The following is a 13,675-nucleotide window of genomic DNA, read 5'->3' on the forward strand; positions in this document are numbered from 1 at the left end:
ACCAGTGGAGAAAGATTCATTAGAAGGTTCATTGCCTCTGTGATAATGGGAATGCTGCAGATTTTATAATTGTAAGGGGACCAGTATGGTTAGTGTAGTAAGAAGTTTAAGCGTATAATAAAGATTTTACCATGCTTGCGCTGCAACATTACATGGCAGGATGCTGGTGGGATTATCTATGCTAAGTGTTTCATCAATCTCCTTTAACAGTTTACTTATGTGGGCTAGGCAGGGAATTTTGACATACTGCTCAAGTGATAGGGTATCTGCTAATATTTCCTTTGTGAACTTCTTTCTCCAGATACTTTGCCAATTAATAATCAGGTTTATCTGTATTGTGTCTTCTAAATCGGTTACATCTAGTTCTTTATGTATAATGTAGGTCAATGTTGTTTGTGGTACTGCCAAAGGTCTACGCAAAAAGAGATTTTGCTGCATCTGTAATACCATACTATTTGTTGTATCCCATAATGTAGCCCCATATGCAACTCCTGGCAAGCACTTTTATAGAATTGCTGCATTTCCCTTATAGGTTTGTTCTCTATCTTTCTGTTGAATCTAAAGAGAGATTCAGATGTCCATAGACATTTTAATTTTGTATTTCTCAACTGAGGGCCACATTGTGAGAATTGAATGCCAAAATACATAAAGTTCTGTGTTTCCACTAATTCTATTCCCCTAACACAGTTGGTTCTTTTCTTGAGTTTTCCATTTCTGCATCCCATTGTAAATGTTTTCGTTAAGTTTAGCTTCAAATCTTTCTCCTCCATATATGCAAAGAAATGATCAATCAGAGGTTGAAGACCATTGGCGATCCTTGATAACAACACCGCTTCATCTGGATATAGGACTGCAGGAGTTAGCAACTTGCCAACTTTGATGCCTCTGCATGTACCTGTTGCAAAGACCTATCTACTCCAATTACATATGGGGAAAACAGAAAATGGGCAAAAACACACCCTTGTCCGATACCTTGACCCTGAATATTTGTATGCATTCTTCGTTTGTACCGTATTGTACTTGTGCTGTCAGAAAGTCATGCAACCGAGACAAATGCGAGATTATGTCCAAAGGGGCACCTATTTTTACCATAGTCTGCCACAGCTTAGCATGAATAATGAGATTAAAAACACTGCCTTGATCTGCAAAACAGGGAGGCATATGGCCTTTCTTAGCTATTGTATATTTACTAATATGTAGGTTTAAATGTATGTATTGTTCCACTGTGCCAATATCCCTCCTGGCCTCATACCTTGAATCAGTGAGCACCAGGTTATCTGTTGACCAGGTTTCCAATCTTTCCAGAATTATTCTTCCCATAAGTTTAGCAGATGAGTCTAGGAGAGATATTTGGCAGTAACATTTTGCATGCCCCCCATCACCTTTCTTAAATATCGGCACTATTATGCTCTCTGACCATGGTGGAGGGAAACTCCCTTGAGCTACTACATTAACAACGTGTGTCAGATTTGGTGCCCAGAGTGTTGGGAGGGATTTAAACGCATCCACTGGGATCCCTTTGAGGCCATGAGCTATTCCAGCTTTTTTTCTCCAATTGTAGTTTTCATTTCCTCTGCACTTACTAGCTTTAGATGTACAGATACAGATTGTTAATTAACTTCTAACTGCAATTGTACCCTTTCACTCTTGGGGTTAAAGATACCTCCAAAGTGGCTGATCCAGTCTAGGGTGTCCCTAAGAAATGGCATGCCAATAGTTTTCCAAAAAGCTGACTATCTTTAGTTTTTGCTGCTTGTTCCAAGTTAGCCCAAGTCTGTTCCTGTAATTCCTTTTTCCTCCTGTCCACTGTTTGCATGCAGGTGAGCCGTAGCTCTTTAATCTCTTCCCTATTTCTGGGTATTGACAGCAATGCCTTTCTAAGGTTTTGATTACAATGGTGATCAAACCATATTCTTTTTATTGGTATCCTTCTTTGCCACTCTTACTCCATGGGCAATTACAGAGTTTATTTATCTGAAGGCTGACAGATTCTTACGCGGTCCAACATCCCATTTTGTACAGGTAAAAAAATCATCTAAATTCTCTTTTACAATCCTGTCTAAAAAGGCAGTTTCATTTTCCCCCTTCCAGTTAGGGTTATGCCAATATGGCCTGATGGTTCAATGTTTGCTGCTAATTGTGAATCTTCTACATGTTCATTTTTAGTATTAAGAACAAGTATTAAGAGAAAGTGGTCACTAAAAAACTTGGGTCTTCCCTAAATGATTTAAGTAACCCCATACCATTTTCTGAGAGTATTATACGATTAATGGTGGAACGCCTACCATTCCCTCGATAAGATGATAGGGGAGCCTTATTTTTGTCAATGATTTGTTCCAATAGTGAAAGATTATATTTAAATATCAGCTCATTAATTGCCTTGCCACATGAGTCATGCAGAAAATGTGAACCAACTAATCAATTAATCAGGGTGGTGGTTGCTGGTCCATCTGCGCTTAGGTGTTCAGTCGAAGAGCCACATCCTGAGGTCCTTCCTGAATTTGGTCAGGGACAGTCTGAAGTGTGTAGGCAGGGAAATCCAGGTCATGGCGGCGAGGTAGGAAAAGGATCCCCTCTGGTTCTTGTCTTGTGGATCCAAGGGACAGTGGCCAGAGCCAGCTAGGCCGGGCAGAGGTGTCTGGTGGGGACGTGGAATGAGAGGCTGTGGAAGGTCCTCCGTCATGGCTTTGCAGACGTGAGTGTGGTTACTGATGATGGTCGTAAGAGGGGCATGGAGATATTGAAGAGGGTGGAGCTCATGGAGGAGCCCCGGGGAGGTCTGGAGCTTATCTCTGTGGGATCGGAAAGGAACTGAGGTAGTCTGACTCATAGTGTTCACCCAGTGAGGAAGGAGTGGAGCCAGTAAAGGGCCTTGTCGCTGATGCTGTCATCATGGAGTCTCTTGATTAGGGGGCGTGAGAGACGGTGTCGAAGGTGACCGAGAGGTCCAGGAGGATGAGGGCTGTTGTTTTGCCTTGGTCGAGGAGGGTGTGTATGTTGTTGGTGGTGGCGGGAAGTGCTGTCTCTGTGCTGTGGTTGCTCCTGAAGCCAGATTGGGAGATGTCCAGGACGTGGTTTGCTTCTATGAACTTGGAGAGTTGGGCGTTGATGACCTTGACTGGCAAGAGGAGCAGGGAGATGGGTCTGAAGTTCTTGTGGTGGGTCTGGTTAGCGGATGGTTTCTTTAGCAGAGGGTTGATTTCGGTGTGTTTCTAGTTGTCTTGGAAGAGGGCGGTCTCGATGGAGCAGTTGAGGGTGTGTCGGAGCTCGGGGAGCGATGGTACTTGCCATGCTGTGGAAGATGTAGTGCAGACATGAGTCTGAGGGGGCTCCAGAGTGTATACTTTTCATTATCTTGAGAGTGTCGTCTGGGGTGAGTGGGGTCCAGTTGAGCAGGATCTGTTGGGGGCGGTGTGGTTGGGTGACGTGGTGTCGGGCTTGGCGGGAAGGTCTTGCGTGTCAAAGCTGTCATAGATCTGCCTGATCTTGTGGTGGAAGAAGATGCTGAGTTTGTCTCAGAGGTCTTGGGAGAGTGGGACGTCCATAGTCTCACTATTGGGCCTGGTGAACTCCTTGACGATGGCGAAGAGTTCTTTACTGTTGTGTGGTTAGCGTTTATACTGTCCTGGAGAGCAATTTCCTTAGTGGTTTTGAGGAGGAGGTGGTGTGCGGGGATTGCGGCTTTGAAGGTTGTTTGAGTTTCCGGGTTTTGTTGTTCCTCCATATCTTCTCTATTCGTCCACAGGTGCTTCTGGACTTGTGAAGGGCGGGGGTGAACCAGCTGGCTTTCTTGGAGTGTTGCATGCCAGGTGCCATCTTGGGGGGTGCCAGAGTGTCGGCGCAGTTGGAGATCAATTGGTGGAGGTTGCATGCTGCAGAATTGGCTTTGACATCTGTCGGCGGTGTAGTAGTGCTGAGGGAAGCAGTGAGCTGTTCTTTGATGACCATGTTCCATCTACGCCCCGGGAAGCAGTGAGGGTGTTGGTGTATGGTGGGTTTGGTAGAGGCGAACTGCACACAGTGATTTTCAGTCCAAAGGAGTTCAGTGGTGTGGCTGCAGGTGACGTTTCCGCTGGCGGAGAAGACGGGGTCAAGCGTGTGTCCTGCTGCATGGGTTGGAGCGGTGACTAGCTGCTTGAGTCCTATGTTGGTGAGTTTCTCCAGAAGGGATTTAATGTTCTGGGTCACTGAGTAGGATGTGATGCAAGAGCTTGGTAACCGATGAGGTCGATGATGGCTTCGGTGAATGGCGGTCGGGATCCATGTGGTCTGTAGATGAGGGTGCCTCAGACTGGCAGCCACCTATTCCATCAGTGTATCCACAGACCTCCCTTGATGTAAATGTGCGTTTACTTATGTTGAAGACTCCCACATATTTATAGAAGCAGTCTGCCCCAAAGCCTCTCATAAAATGTTCCAGTTCATTTTCGAGGTGAACTATTACCTTATTTCTAGTTTAATACATATATTGTTATAGAAACTTAAAAGTACAAGATCCTGTTTCCCATCAATTATAAGAAGTAAAAACTGGAAAAAGAGTGATTTAGTACAAGATTTCTTTATGGTTAATAGTGCTGTTGTTGATATTATCACTGTCATGCCTCCCTTAGCCCATTTGCTATTCGATGGCATTGCTGGTAACACAACGGACCTTCAAATAACTGTCTGTTCACTTGGGGCAGCATCTAACTCATAGAGTGATGCTAATGAAGAGAAGAAGCAAAATACAATTTAAGATAGGCTGAACAACAGACACCCACCCGAAAAGTGAAAATAATCCCATGTACAATAAAAAGACCAACACAGATAATAATTCAAAAATATTCATTCAATATCCCAAAAAAGCAAAAGCAAAGTACAATTTAATGCACCACAAGGAAACTGATATGTACAATACAGGATAATAGGCTGCCTGTGTTTTTCAAAACACCAAAAAGTGTGTATCAAACAAAGAACAAAAATCATATATCAATCCAGGACCAAGCAAAGCTTAGGTCAATTACATAAATACAGGTCGACTTTTCAGCTGAAGGTAAACTTGAGCAGGGCCATCACCAGGACAAAGTGTCGCATAAGAAAAATGGTAACACAACAAAGCTGCCAACCAATCTCACAGAAATGAAACTGATGAATGAATCAAAGGGACAGTCCTACGTATATTCACTCCCAACAACATGAGAAGCGACCAACAAGTAAGATGAAACTGATTAACAGCGGTCCAATGTTCAAAAAGGAACTGTCTGAGGTATGGGGGCCGCATCTGAGAATATAACTGAGCTGCTCAAGCCAAGCAGGATGTCATGTGCCCAGCCATGGAAATCTGAGAGCCTTAATTGCATTCTATCCTTATTTAAGTTAACCAACAGCACTGGATAAAAGAAGATCCAACAAGCTGAGTCAAAGAGCACTGTAGCCAATTCCAGGCACAGCATCCTTGAGCTACAGTTTGGTGTTTTAGTGTGAGACAATAGCGGCAAAGCCTTCAACATTAAAACCTCCCACTTCCATGTATCCTGTAGGCACACTAACTATGAGGTATTTATAGTGCTCAGCCATTCTTTTTACTGTATTTTAGTTTTGATTCCAGCCACATTCCGCGATCTGATAACTAATGGTTTACCAGATGCCTCCAGACTAACATGCGATCTCTCCTCCCTCTTTCATGTTGGCTCCCTCTTTCTTGCTGGTCTTCTACTTCCTGCAATATCCTGTGGTAAGTCCCTGGCTCTTTGTCCTCCAGTTGTCACTCCAACTCACTGGAGCTGTAGAGAGGAACGATGCTGTTGGAGTTAATCAGGCTCATACCAGTTCTAACCATTTATTCCTGGTTTATCCGAGGATAGAGCAAAGACCTTTGATACTGGACAGTTGATACTGGGGGTTTAGAGGAGAAACCGAATGAGACCCAATGAGACAACTGTGATCTTCCCAACAGGGTTATCAGGGGGCTGTTGCCTCCGGTAACATTTAGAGAGAAAAGACTACCACATCCAGATGATGGAAATTAACAAGAACACAATCGCCATGACCTACTCTTCGATGTGATTCCAATTTGGGCACATCCTTTAAAATTAGTACATTGATGTAAAGTATCTGGTACAGTCACAATTGTCCCCATATTCACTTCGCCTAATTGCATGCGCAGTTATGACATCCTGTGGAGCTGAGACAGAAGGTGGATGTGCCTCGTGCTAGCCTCTGGGTGGATGTACACTTTGGGTATTGTTGGGTAGCAACATATTGAAGGTTCCTTTTGAGGGTCTATTAGGTACTGGATGCTCTGTTTCAAAAGGAAAATTATTTGCAGTAGTCTTAGGTAGATTTTTTATTCTATTACCATTCTGGGTTATACCTGGCATGTTCTTTATAACTGACTTGTGTGATGCACTCTTACTCGCAGCTAATCTTTCTTCTACTTTAACAATCTCGCTGTTGATTAAGCCCATTGCATCAGTTAGCTAATTAGGTATAGCGTTTGTAGTTTTACAATTTTTTCCAACAGAGCCTTGAGCTAATTCCCGTTTGCCCATGTTTGAATTATTCTCCTATTCCAATTCCAGTAACTTTTTCATTATTTATGATAGATGCAAAAGAAAGGGAAAATCTTACAGAAATTCCTGTAAGCCATGGTATTCCTCAGGCCAAGTGGGGTGACCTGGCCTTGCTTGGGTGCAGAAAGGACAGCTCTCGGCCTGGTCCTTGTCCGGGCATGCGCCCCAGAGCATCCTGCACTGTGGGACACTTATGAGCACGTTTGTGCAGCAGGACCTGATTGGGGATGTAGTCCCACCCCAACGTTGAAATGTGGCCAACGGCAGCTCCCATGCAGCGGGTCACTCCCATCGCTTATGAGCACGTTCGTGCCGCTGGCCTGCTGGGGGATGTAGAGCCGTCCCAGCGGTGTCTCTCTTGGCCAAGGATGCAGGCAGAAATGCGGCCAAAGTCAGCTCCCATGCAGCGGACACTACCACCCTTATGAACATGTTAATGCGGCAGGGCCTTCTGTGGAATGTAGTCCCACCCATGCAGTGACTCTCTTGGCCAAGGATGCGGGCAGAAATGCGGCCAAAGTCAGCTCCACCCTGGGGTGTAAGGAGTGTCATGGAAGTCGCCTCTCATTTGGTCCATAGTGTTGGGTGGTTTGTTTTCACTTGTATAAAGTCAATATGAACTGGATCAATGCATCAAAAACAGAGTTCCTGCCACACACCAGATGCTGCTTGGCATCAAACAACCTAGTAGTAGAATACTCAAGTCGTGATGATCCACTTGAATGTAACCACAGTAGATCATTGTCACACAACACCCATGATATGGTGAGAAGAATTGTTTCACCAATCATGAGTGCCGTCTCCCACTCGACAGGGCGTCTAGGCTAATCTTTCTTGTATAGAATTCCCTAAAACCCTTTTTGAGCCATGACAGGATACTCATACAAGCCACATGAAGAGGTCGACTTTTTACACTGCTTAATTATTTAAGTATTCCTTGCAGCTCACAATCTAAGGCCCTCTTTGCGGTGAATACTGGCCTTATTTTCCCACCTCTGTAGACACCAATACCAGAGCAACTGAAATTTCTGGGTAAAACTAAAGTCTGTGGTGTTCACACAGACCTCATAAATCTGATGGGGCCCGTAACTACTTTTACCAGTTCTTACAGAATTTACAGTCCACTTGAAATGAGGTCTTTGTAGCGTCTGCTAAATAATTATTGAAAATTAGGATTAGGGCCTCCACAGATTTAATTGCTTAATTTTGTTAAGAAACGTATGTGTTGAATTGCACTCAGGATCTCTACAGCATCTCTTGCTGTACGCTATGCACACGCGTGAGAACTGGCTAACAGGTAGGGGTTGCTCTTCCTAAATCATACCGTAGTAATGATGATTTAAGTTTACAAACTAAGGGGCATATTATCAAGAACTTCATTAAAATGATCGATGGTTTAGCGGCAGAAAACTGCCGCTAAAGCGGCGATAATGACCTTGATAATATGCCCTGGAGAATTCCAATAGAAGCCATGTTCACACCAGAACATGGACTTCTATTGGAATTCTCAAGGGCATATTATCAAGCCCATTATCCCCGTTTTAGCGGCAGTTTTCTGCCGCTAAACCGGCGATAATTTTTAACGCCGTTCTAGATAACATGCCCCAAAAATATTAGCTGGTAGTCATCTCGCTAAAAAAATAACCATACATCACGGCACTTGCAGTATAAATTATTTATGCAATTTATGTAAAATACATTATTCAATTTAGTGAAAACATCAAATATTCTTCTTAAAATCGATAAAGAAATAAACATGCTTTACAGCCCTTTCCTAGCAATCAAACATGTTAAGCAAATGTATGATGCAATTGGAAACCTGAATCGGTCATGTAACAAACGGCCGTTGCTTAGAGCATGACATTCCTGGCTTTTAACTAAAACACGTTTTTTTCTTTAAGATCAGTTGTTTTTTGCAAAGCCGCATAAAATGTGTAATGATCTGTATTCCACTCATTTCACAAGAGACACAAAATATTCTCTTTCATATACCACTTTGCAGTGTAAGTAAGAAAACATTAGCAGTATATGTTTGGAATTGAAATTGAACATTCTTCTGCTAATGCAATTTTAAAAATAATCCTATATGTACTCTCAAACCTATAATTTGTTTGTGTTTTATTATTATTTGTATCTAAAACAGCTACATGAATGATATTATGTATTGCATGTAAAGTTAGCTAAACAATGCTGCTGTTTCAATTACTGAACCCTGTTACCCTGAATGTAAAATATGGAATATGATTGTGTCAAATAGCATTGATTTGTAAATATTGGTATGAATGCAGCTGGAAGAATGTTCAACAAAATCACAGTGGAATTTAATTAGAATTTTACCTGGAACAAACACCCTGAGCTATTGCCATGCCCTTACAGCACTAAAGGCAACTGCACGTCTACATAATGCTTGAAACGAGGATCTAACTGTGTTCTGCCCGTATTTAACACTAACATACTAATTCTACACACACAAGACTAGTCAAGCAAACATGAAAATATAGATTAGCTTAGTACCGCTGTACTTAAAATTCAATTCAGGTAGGTCTATACAACCCGTACCCTGTTTTGAAGATGGTTTTAAGAATGGTATCATGGACAGCCAGTCAGAACGCTGGGGTGTTGAGCTGTCCACGATCCAAGCCCATTTTCAATAAAGTTCCTGTCAAGTTAGAGGCTGTAGAAGCGGTCACCAAGGCCAGAGTGTGTAGGGTGCACAAGTTTGTGAAGATGGAAGTATATTTTTCCTTAAAAGGCAGCATGGCTGTGTTTGTAGAGTGATCTGGTGCTGAATAACCTAGCTGTTTAGTATGGAAGGTAGTTCTGACCAGCTGCAATAAGTCAAACTCTCTGACAGGGCAGAGGTCCCACATAGAGGATTTTGTACTTAAATGTTTCTTTAGTACTTCTACTGAGGACCAGCACAGTGACGCACTAGGAGCTAGGAGTGTGATCTTGAAGGGTTGCAATATAGATGGACATCTGTCAGGATCCTAGCACCAGGACAGGGGCAATGAGAAGTAAATCAAATATGTTATGCAATGTCACTGATTGCAGTCGGTGTACAATGGTCAGCAAGGTATTAAGTTGGATTGTGACTGGTCGTGAGCCTAGCTATCATTTGGAAGGTGAATACATTAGTTGGCTGTATTGTGCCAGAGATCAGGTCTGATGGTAATGAATGTTGCTGTTAAAGTCAGTCTACTGCTTGGCCCTGTGATTTTTCTCTAGCTGTGCAACTTTTGTGCCGATTCCACTCTGACATTAAAATTACACATTTGTAATGTGGAAAACTTTGGGAATTTCGTGTCACCTTCGTTAGGCAGAATTCATGTAACTATGCCACTTTGCATAGTTATGTACCATTATTGGTAAAAATGTACTGTGAATGCACAGGAACAACAGAACACAAGCATCTGTGGATCAGGGTGATTTTGTGTTTTTGCACTTTTTCTTAGTGCAAAATGCATTTAATGGATATGCCTTATGCACAATTAGGCATCATGTCTCGTGATTTTGCTGGCACTTTTCATAATTTTGTGAAAGCAAATTACGTGAAATTCACACACACACACACACATAATCTTAACAGTCCCCAATTCACTTGCATGTTTTGCTACATGTCGACTTTATAGTCCATTTGTTTGTTCTTTTGTTCTTACTGCTTGGTAGCTGCTTCTTTATTATCCTCGCATATGCTTCTTTGTATTCCCCTGCACAGAAAGTTGTTTTGGGTTGTTCAAGAGGCAATCTGTAGCCCATGTCGTACATGTGGTGTGAAGTTTGTTCTTTTGTTGCATATATCATGAAAACCTTTCTGCTTTGGGCTCAAAGTGTTTAAGTATCCCTCAAGAGTTATCCTTTACCTATGCTTTGTACATTTTCATTCGGTTAATTACTGCCTTTGAAATAATTATTCACCTTTTTTTCTATTACATACTCTTGATGTTTCACTGAAGAAACCTCGAGGGAGCTGTGTGTATTAGGTCACATGCTCATGTTTGTTCACATGTGTGTTTTATGCCATTTTCTAAAAACATTCTTGCACAACCTGTCAGTTTAATACTGAGATCATTAGGGTGTGCCTGTGTATGATGTATCCTTGTTTGTGCTCTTTGGTACAGGCAGGATCTACTCCTCACAGTCCTTTTCGGGACGGGCCACAGAATGGTAGCTTGGCAGAAACGCAGTCAGGATTGACTTAAAGTCAATTTCTAAAGTATGTATACAGCATGATAAATACTCATTTCACTCATTTTAATTGCAATTTAAAATCCTCTTTAATGGTGAAGTTTAATGGTGAATTTCAAATTACTATTTTGAAAATGCCACTTTTAGAAACTTAGCATTTTCCTGCCTAATTCAGATGTGCCTTTCCAATGTCCAGGATCACCTTACTTTTAAGGGCTCTTCTATGGTGTGATGTATATCTCTCCCAAACAGTAGACAAATGGTCTTGGGTGTGGGAAAGGTTGTTCCTCTCCTGAGCAGGACGGCCTGGGGTGTACCCAGGACCTGCCTGAGCTTCAAAGGGCAGCCTGAGGGCTGTATACAGCTCCTTCCTGACTTCAGAAGATGCCTATCCTGTCACTGCAAAATGCAACTCACGACTGGCGTTCCTGCCGTTTATTTCACTAAAGAGACTGGATCCACACTCAGGGTGAGGGAAGAACTGACCTAAAACAGTTTTATAGTTAGACAAAGGGGTGTTCCCACCCACAGGTTGGCATTTGAGATAAAACATGGCATTGCCAGAACCTGAAATCAGAACACTTCTGGACCTATGAAGACTTATAAGAAGGACTGCCCTGCTGTCGGAAGTCCGAAGGAAGACTGGACATGTTTGCCTTGAACTAGGTCCCAGAAGTGACTCCAAGGGTCATGTGTTTAACCTGTGTGAACTACAGTATACATGTTCCAGAAGTATTCCAGATTCCCAGCTGACCAGACTCAATTGGGCCTAACCTGGTTCCCTCTGCTGGCCTCTGTGGGAGTGCGTCGTGACCCCCAAGTGCTGTCCTCAAGGTCCCAGACCCTTGACTGGATTCAGACTGTACATCTCCCTGCTTAGTTGAAGATTTCACCAGATCTGATGCAGAGCAGCGCACAGCTCCATCACGGTCAGCCTGAACTTCTGACTTGGTCCCAGTACGGTGCAACCAGATAGCTTCAGTTGGCACTTTGCGTCTTTTGCCACTATTTTTATCTTAAAAGTTTAAGACGTATAACTCCAGTTCTACTGATTAGATTTTAGTAGTTTTGGTGGGGACTATATTCATTAATTATTCATGTTTCTCTACTACATATTGTGTGATGTGATTGTAAACACAAAAACATAAAAATATATTTTGTTTTTAAATCATGTTGAACAAGAGAGGATTAGAATGCATATGGGACAGGAAGGTGTGGAGAGTCATCACAGCTGACATTCTAGCAAATGACAAGTGCAGCAGTTCATTAGTTATAATTCCAATGGTCAGTACTTTGTTTCCAAAAGACACTACTTTAAATGAAAGAACATTGCCATCTTATTGGAAATCTGGTCTGGGACACAGCTAAGCAACATATGTTTGTGACCCTCAGAGGACAAAGTAGGCAGGTTTCTAAAGGTATTGTACAGTAGAGAACAGATGCATAAAAACTTACGGATAGTGAATAGTGTTGTCTCAGTAAGTGAGTCAAGTTTCTTAGCTATACAGCTCTTCAACCCTGTTTTCCATTGAGCCATTCATTTCTGTAAGATGCGCCATAGCCATCAAAATCTGAAAATGAAAAAACAATAAAAATTGTTATACGTTTTTGTATATAGAAACATTTGGAACAACTTCGAAAAACATATTAAAATGATACTTATTAAAATGGTGGATGCTAATATTGGGAGCAGCAAATTTAAAGGAAGTGTGCAAAATCCTGAGAGGAGAGGCCTGGAAGCAGGCTGGGTCATCTAAAAAACCCCTCTCATACTCTTCGCTTCATCTATCTATCTATCTATCTATCTATCTATCTATCTATCTATCTATCTATCTATCTATCTATCTATCTATCTATCTATCTATCGATCGATCGATCGATCGATCGATCGCTTGGTCTGTTTGTCTGTCTGTATGTCTTTCTATCTATATATCTATCCATCTATCTATCTATCTATCTATCTATCTATCTATCTATCTATCTATCTATCTATCTATCTATCTATCTATCTATCTATCTATCTATCTATTGATCGATCGCTTGGTCTGTTTGTCTGTCTGTATGTCTTTCTATCTATCTATCTATCTATCTATCTATCTATCTATCTATCTATCTATCTATCTATCTATCTATCTATCTATCTATCTATATACCTATCTATCTACCTATCTACCTATCTCCAGATGGGTGGGGAAGACAACACTAGCTAGCTGTGGAGGAGCATCTGGATATGTGGATGTGGAGAAGCAGTGGATAAGTTGGGGCTAGCAACTGAAGCAACACGAGTGTGAGAAAAAAATCAAGCAAAAAAATCAAGCATTAGTTCCCTGATGTCCGCTGTTAGGATATAAACCATTATATCAAAATGATGTTAAAGAAGTCATCCAAGAGGAAGCAAGCACAGGGGACCGCCAGAAAGCCAAGGAATGGTAGGAAATGGCCTGAACTAAAGCACACTGTTAGTTTGCGACAACACACAGCTACTGCTTAAAGCAATTTTTAAACATGACTTTAAAAGGCTTCTAAACTGCTATTAAGGGCTTTGAGAAAATTCTTTTAGCTGATTTGGGGCCAGATGTAGGTAATTCCTATTTACCGACTCTTAAATACCGAATCATACCGATTCGGTATTTAAGAGTAGGTAAATAGGAAGGAGGCATATGTAGGTAAATCTCATTTCTAATTTACCGATTCTGTAACAGTCGGTATTTACTGATTCTGTAAATACCGAATCGGTATTTCACATTGATTCCTATGGGCCTTGAAGCCCATAGGAATCAATGTGAAATACTGATTCGGTATTTACAGAATCGGTAAATACTGAATCCTGCAAGGGTGCAGGGGGTGTCACTTTGACACCCTCTAGCACCCCAAGTACAGGCTTGTGTGACATGTGGCACACATACATGCCCTAAGGGCATGTCTGTGTGTCACAT

At 41.9% G+C, this 13,675-nt stretch overlaps 1 protein-coding gene across 1 annotated transcript in view; it reads right to left on the reverse strand.

Moving 5' to 3' along the window:
- Positions 1-13,675, reverse strand: part of CHRM3 (cholinergic receptor muscarinic 3) — a 2,680,897-nt gene that overhangs the window by 1,885,537 nt on the left and 781,685 nt on the right. The window contains exon 4 of the mRNA XM_078649289.1: positions 12,195-12,310. The gene's annotated coding sequence lies outside the window, so the exon portion shown is untranslated. The remainder of the gene's footprint in view (positions 1-12,194; positions 12,311-13,675) is intronic.

Source organism: Lissotriton helveticus, chromosome 6, assembly GCF_964261635.1.
Source record: "Lissotriton helveticus chromosome 6, aLisHel1.1, whole genome shotgun sequence".
Classification (NCBI taxonomy): domain Eukaryota; kingdom Metazoa; phylum Chordata; class Amphibia; order Caudata; family Salamandridae; genus Lissotriton; species Lissotriton helveticus.